The following is a 7,106-nucleotide window of genomic DNA, read 5'->3' on the forward strand; positions in this document are numbered from 1 at the left end:
ATGAGGAGAAGATCTTAAATGCCACACAATGGAATTTCGAATCTCCAACTGTGAACAACTGATTGGACATCAAATTGGTCATATTTTCACCACATTTTTTATATATTTCATAACATTTTAGAATTATTCTTTATAGTATGACCCGGTCCTGGGATTAATACTGTGCTTGCTAACATACTTGCATGTCTAATTTTATATATATATATATATATATATATATATATATATATATATATATATATATATATATATATATATATTATAATTATATATATTAAACAGTATACTTTATTAGACTCGTTTGACTCATGCATGTAATCAAAAAAGTAGCCAAGGATGGTATTATATATCCCATTTCTTTATTATTTTTTATTATTGCTGTTCAGTTTCTATTCTGTCAATAATGAACGCTCACTGAAGCTCAATGAGTTCCATTTAGAGTCTGGTTCCTCTCAAGGGTTCTTCCTTGCCACATTCTTTTAAGATCCAACATATACCTTTTTTATTTTAGAACCTATTTATGAGCGTGAAGCTGCTTTGGGACACTGTTGATTATATGAGCCGATAGGACATAACATGAGGTCTGATGAAATATGACACAAAATAGGCTTCTGTGTCGAAAATATCTTCAGATGATGTAATAGTGGGGGGTTTTCCCCACCACATCCTCCAGTTTAAAAAAAGGAGGAATTTTTTAAAAGAAATTAAAAAATCCCAATCTGGCAATCCGGGGATCCACACGCTGTAACCTACTACTGCGACGCGGCTTGTGGAAACGGAGAAAGTGGGCGTGTCTCTGGCGGGGTATGCGTTAATGTTCAATGCGTGAACACACACACACACACACACGCATACATACATACATACATAGATACAGAGGGAGGTCTACGTCATAGCAGTGCGGTAGTAGCGCAGACATGCGGTTTGGAGGGTCACCATGGCAACCCCCCGGTGATGACGTGCTGTTTTGACGCGCTCGAGCCGCTCGCTGATCAATCCTGCTGATGGTCGAGATTAAATGATGCATGAGATATGATGCGGTATTGACGCACTAAAGTGCACTGATTTTTTTGGCGGTATTAATTACAGAGTAATGAATGAATAATGCATTCGGACTGGATCTGAGACTGTGTGTGTGTGTGTGTGTGTGTGTGTGTGTGTGTGTGTGTGTGTGTGTGATCGCTTGGATCGTCCGCTTGTTCGCCGCACGTATCACTGACTAGCCATTGATTTCTGAAGACGCGCGCACACACACACACACACACACACACACACATGCACACACGCTGATTTCTGCAGTAGCCTCATCTTAAACATTAATAATTTTAAATCTCTCTGTCTCTTACTCCTTATCTATCTATCTATCTATCTATCTGTCTGTCTGTCTGTCTGTCTGTCTGTCTGTCTGTTTTATTCTTTCTCTCTCTTTCTCTCTCTCTCTCTCTCTCTCTCTCTCTCTTTCTCTCTCTCTCTCTCTCTCTCTCTCTCTCTCTCTCTCTCTCTCTCTCTATCTATCTATCTATCTATCTATCTATATCTCTATATCTCTATATCTCTATCTATCTTTCTCCCTTCCTCCTCTCACACACAAGCGGTTCATTCACAGTAAAAGGCGACCCGCGGTGTCTTCGGCGTGATTAGTAGCTCATTTGGAAGTGAAGGAAGAGGAAGAGAGGGAGTACGAGGAGGAGAGTGGGGCAGATAATGGAGGCAAGCTGGGATCTGAGGGATTTCAGGTCAAGGTGTGCAAATAAGGATGAGCGTAGAGACTCAGTGTTTGGAGGGTGAAGCAGCAGGAGACAATTGTTGAGGGTAACAGGGGGAAATGAAGCAGAAAGAGAGAGAGAGAGAGAGAGAGAGAGAAAGAGACCAGGTCAAACAATTATAGAAAAAAAAGAATAAAGAAAATCTTTACGTTCACACTACAAACACGTTGTTTTTTATTATTTACTACAGTTTATATAGTGACCGAAGCTCACTAATAAAACTCCAACTCAACAATGTTCACTATATAGACAAAAGTATTGGGACACCTGACTTTTTCAGCCATATGTGTTTCTTCTCCAAAACTGTTACCACAAAATTGGAGACACACAATTGACCCAAAGCCCCTGTGCACAAAGCCAGCTCCATGAAGATCTGCTTTCCATGGGCTGGAGTGGAAGATCTACTGCTACAAAGCTATAAACCCTCTTGAACACCTTTGGGATGATTGTTTCATGCTGACTGTACCTGAGGCCTTCTCATCTCACCTACATCAGTACCTGACTTTACTAACACCCTTGTGGATGAATGTATCTCCACAAAACCTAGTGGAACATGGGAGTTCCCATTGTGACAATGATGCAGATGTGTGCATGGAAATATACCAAGATATTTACTTTTAGATGTTAGTAATTACATTTTCCATAATCCATAAGTTTGTTATACTTTCATTAATTTTTTTCATCATTATCACATTTCTCTTTATCATGTACCTGCTACGGAAACTCCAGCTAGAGCAATATTATATTATATTCTTTTCATTTCCTTCACTAAGCATTTTGTGATTAAATCTGAAATATTGAGAGCGAGCGAACGAGAGATAAAGAGAGAGAGAGAGGGAAAGAGGGAGTGTGTGGGAAGGATGATGCTGATTAGACCATGACACAAACTTATCTGTAAAGGCTCGGATTTGAGAGTTTTTTCATTCTTACTGCGTTTATTTCTTTAGAAAACCCAAATGAAATGAATGGATTTTGCCACGTATGCATGTTTTTTTTTCCCCTTTTAACCGGAAAGAAAAGAAAAGGGATGTCTGAAAGGCACGAGACGAAACATGATTAGGGAACAAGAGAGAAGTGGAGATAAATAGAAAGTAAGCAAATGAGAAAGAGAGAGAAAGAAAGAAAGAAAGAAAGAAAGAAAGAAAGAAAGAAAGAGAGAGAGAGAGAGAATACCAGTCACATTGGTTTAGTGTAGTAAAAACCTGATTCAAGAAGAACTTAGTGTCGTGCAGAAGAACAATTCCCAAAGCTCAGTCGCAGTTAGACTTGACGATTTGTCAGTCTGGTTCAGAAAGAGAAGGAAGAGAAGGTGTAAATGAAATCCGTTGCCTTCCTGTCAGTGAAAGGTGGCGTAGTATTAAACGTACTACGCACAAATGTTTCATGGACAAACCTACAATGCTTCTTTAGTTATCAAACCCATAAACACGCGATTTAGCTGCTCGTTGAAAGATAAACAGATCATTCATTTGTGTATCGTATTCATTATTTTGGCACAAAAACTTTCCACAGCCAATCAGAGAACATGCTAGTTTGTTCGCTGTTAGCTAATTTAAGCTCAGTTATTTACGTAGCTGTCTGCGATTCAGACGTAGGCCGTGTTGTGGAAAAAATCTGTATGTGCCCTAGTATTGCTCACTGCTCACTTGATTTGGTTAGTTAGACTCCTTAGTGAGCAAAATCTCTTTTTTAGGCAAAAAAATATAAGGCTATGATTAGTACTCATGTTATAGCTAGCAAGAACTAGCAAAGATTCTGGCAAACTAGCTAAAAGAAAGCACGGTCACATTTCGCCATATCTTTGTTTCAGTAGCTAGCTAGTAAAGCGGCTAACATTGTAACTAGGCTCTTTGATAAGCTTGACTAACCTCGATTAGCATTATTAGCATTAGTTAGCACACCCATGTTCACATTGACACAATAATTCATACTTCAAATGTATTTAAAAAAGCACATAGCATTTTTATTTATTATTATTAGCTTGAGGGCAGTTTTGTAGCATGCCAGAACCAGGTTTTACAGAACAAAGTAAAAAAAAAAAAGGTGGAAAATAAGAAAAAAATGCATTAAATATTAAATCTGTTGCTGTATTTTGAATAGCACTGTCAGGTCGTGTCGTAGTTGTGCTTGTGATGTGATAAAACAACTGCTGTGTAGCATTTTTTTTTACCTCAGCGATACAAAAAGGTGTGTTGTAGTGGCATGTTGTTTTTTTGTTTCAGGAATGTGTGTGACAGGTACGACATTTCCTAGACATGCTTATTGCCTAGGAAACTCAGTACATGCTATTATCACAATAAAAAAAAAGGTATATTCCGCTGTAGCTTCTTGAAATGAACACCATGCTATGTTCTGTGTTTAATCCAGCGCTAGCTTTTTTATCTAGCATAAAACACAGCTAGATATTATGGAATTCACATTTCAGATTAGTAGGTGCTAGCTAGCTCTTTATCCATGGACGTAATTTCCTGTCAGGTTATGTTAGCTAGCTTTATTTTACTCTGAGTACACCTGAGTATTCCTGCCATATGTGGTTCTTCCCCTCAAAATCTTTGCCTTCACTTGGACTTGAGACCCCAAACCTGTTCCAGCATCTCAGTGCCCCTGTGCACAAAGCCAGCTCCATGAATGGACTGAAAGATCTCCTGCTACACATTTGGGAAGGATTGGAACGCTGACTGCACCCCAGGCCTCCTTACATCCTTACAGTGCAAATCTCTACATAATCTAGTGGAACATCTTCCCAGAATAATGGAGGATATTTTAACAGAAAATAGGGACTAAATGTGAAATGGGATGTTCAGAAAGTGTGTGTGTCTGTGTGTGTGTGTGTGTGTGTGTACTTAGGGACATGCTGCACCAGGAAATGAATCACGCTCAGTGCGCTAACACACATTCACAATGAGCTGCTCCTAAAGCTAAACACTGAGCTCTTTTGCTATGATCATGACATCGCAGAGGACACTTTCTGTGGTTTATGGTGTATGGGGTAAATCTTTATTTTTTTTTTAAATAGTTACTTTAAATAACCAACAATTAGGTCATTGACGCCGGCCTATATCTCAAAAATAGCAGGAAATCGCTCAGGTAGTGCTTACCGTACGCAGAGGCTTCATAATCATGACTTCCCAAGAGGAAAATAGGGACGTAGCCTTAGTGTTTGGAATGGATAATGAAGAATCTGGAGGTTCTAGTGTGTTAAATAGCATTGGCGTGTGTGCCCATGTGTGTGTGTGTGCGTGTGCGTGTGTGCCCATGTGTGTGTGGGCTGATAAATAGGCTACCCAACTCCCCCCCCTCGAGCTCTTTGATTTATTTTTCCCCACTGTCATCTGTATGAGCTCTTGTCCTTAGCCGAACTTTGCACACACACACAGACACACACTAATACACACTGATACCCACCCTGTCACACACATTCAATTTCTCCCTGTGTACGGAGTAAAAATCAGGCTCAGTCTAAAATCTGGAATCCACTGAAAGTTAAGGGTACTCTCCCTCTCTCTCTCTCTCTCTCTCTCTCTCTCTCTCTCTCTCGCACACACACATAGACACACACATGCATGCATATAAACACTTGCACACACACACTCTTTCTATTGCATACTTAATCAAAAGGGGATGCCGTCAGGGTGCGGATGCCCCATCTGAGGAAAAATTGCAGCTGTGTGTGAGGACAAGGCTGCCCATTGGGTGTAGTGCATTCCTTTACACACACACACACACACACGCACACACACACACACACACACACAGACAAACATCAGATCAGAATACAAAAAACAGAAATATTGAACTATAGTGTGATTTGAAAACACTGACTCAAAGCACATTTTCACCAACGAAGAAAATGTGAAGATCAGACAATTTTAACGGTGCATGTGTGTATTATTTATGCATGGACATGAGTGTGTGTGTGTGTGTGTGCATAAACATTTGTGTGGGTGTGCATGTATGTCTGCATGTGTATTTGTCCGTTTGCATCATTCATATCATGTGTGCATGTGTTCAGTGCATGTGCATGCACGTGTGTGTGTGTGTGTGTGTGTGTGTGTGTGTGTGTGTGTGTGTGTGTGTGTGCGCGTGCGTGCGCACATGTGTACAGTGCTTAATGCTGTGCTGCTGCGTGTGCATGGCATGCGGCGAGTCGCCTTGCGTACTGCTGAGTCCTATGAATAATTGCCAAGGACAGAGTGGGAAAGAGAGGAGGGAGGTGTGAAAGGAAAAGAAAGGTCAATGAGTGCTTCTGTGCATCTGTGCATGCAGAGAGAGAGTGAGAGGGAGAGAGAAAGAGAGAGAGAGACTGAAAAGGAGGAGAAGAAGACAGATAGAGAAGGATGGAGGACAGGTGGAGGGCTCTGTGTTCTGTCAGCTTGCAGAATCAGACACAAAGTGGATAATCCACGCTGAAGCTCCAGCCATTGTTACTGTACCTGGGAGAAGCGGGTTTGAGGTCAGAGCTCATCTCTACCTGGCACAGCGTGCTGCAGTATCCTATATATACTGTGTGTGTGTGTGTGTGTGTGTGTGTGTGTGTGTTTGTGTTTGTGTGTGCGTGCAACTGTTCGTGTGTGCTGCAGTGATTTATGCAGTAGCCCTATTCCAAACGCACACACACACACACACACACACACACACACACACACTGCTACTAATTAGTGCAGTGTGGTGTAACTGGACCCATAGTGTGTACGTATTAGCGCCTTTTCACTGGACAGTATGGTATGGCACAGCATGGCAGAACAGTCCGTGATCTCACGTTTTTTTCCGTGATTTCCACTGTCACATGTAGATCACTGTCCTGAACGAGGCTGCCAATTGTTTATTTTTGGTTGAATTCACCAATCTGTTTAATCGTGAACTAATTTGCATATTCAGGCATAAAGGTGCGCGTGTCAAAGCGAGTCATGTGAAGAATGACAATTTGTTTTGTTTTTTAAGACTAGCTAATTTGGAATAGAATAGAATAGAATAGAATAGAATAGAATAGAATAGAATAGAATAGAATAGAATAGAACATGGCTTAATTCTTAAAGGCATAGTTAATCAGGCCATCGCAAACTAACTATTTCTGTATTTACAAGGAACTCAAAATGAGTCAGTGGTAGCGAGCAGCTGGAAAACACAGGACTGGAGAATATATCAGCGCAGGACATTCACTAATGTCTGCTTTAACATTTATTTCACTATGAAGTGCCCTTGTTTTTTTTTATATAATATTGCTTGAGGGCTCTAAAGTGACCAGATCTCTAGTGCCCTAATAGAATTTTTGACCATCTGCTTTGTAAATGAAGTAGAGGCTGTATTCATGCTCAGGGGTAATAGTGCAGTATGAGGGTA

General features: G+C 40.5%; 1 protein-coding gene across 3 annotated transcripts in view; it reads left to right on the plus strand.

Moving 5' to 3' along the window:
• The window catches only part of LOC124379390 (neuronal tyrosine-phosphorylated phosphoinositide-3-kinase adapter 1), a 35,090-nt gene that overhangs the window by 3,187 nt on the left and 24,797 nt on the right, over nt 1-7,106 (plus strand). Inside the window, exon 1 of one of the 3 annotated variants that reach the window (XM_046839719.1) lies at nt 931-1,040. The exons of the other annotated variants lie outside the window; for them this stretch is intronic. The gene's annotated coding sequence lies outside the window, so the exon portion shown is untranslated. Of the gene's footprint in view, nt 1-930; nt 1,041-7,106 lie in introns of those variants that run through there. 3 annotated transcript variants of the gene reach the window in all.

The sequence above is a fragment of the Silurus meridionalis genome, chromosome 25, assembly GCF_014805685.1.
Source record: "Silurus meridionalis isolate SWU-2019-XX chromosome 25, ASM1480568v1, whole genome shotgun sequence".
NCBI lineage: Eukaryota > Metazoa > Chordata > Actinopteri > Siluriformes > Siluridae > Silurus > Silurus meridionalis.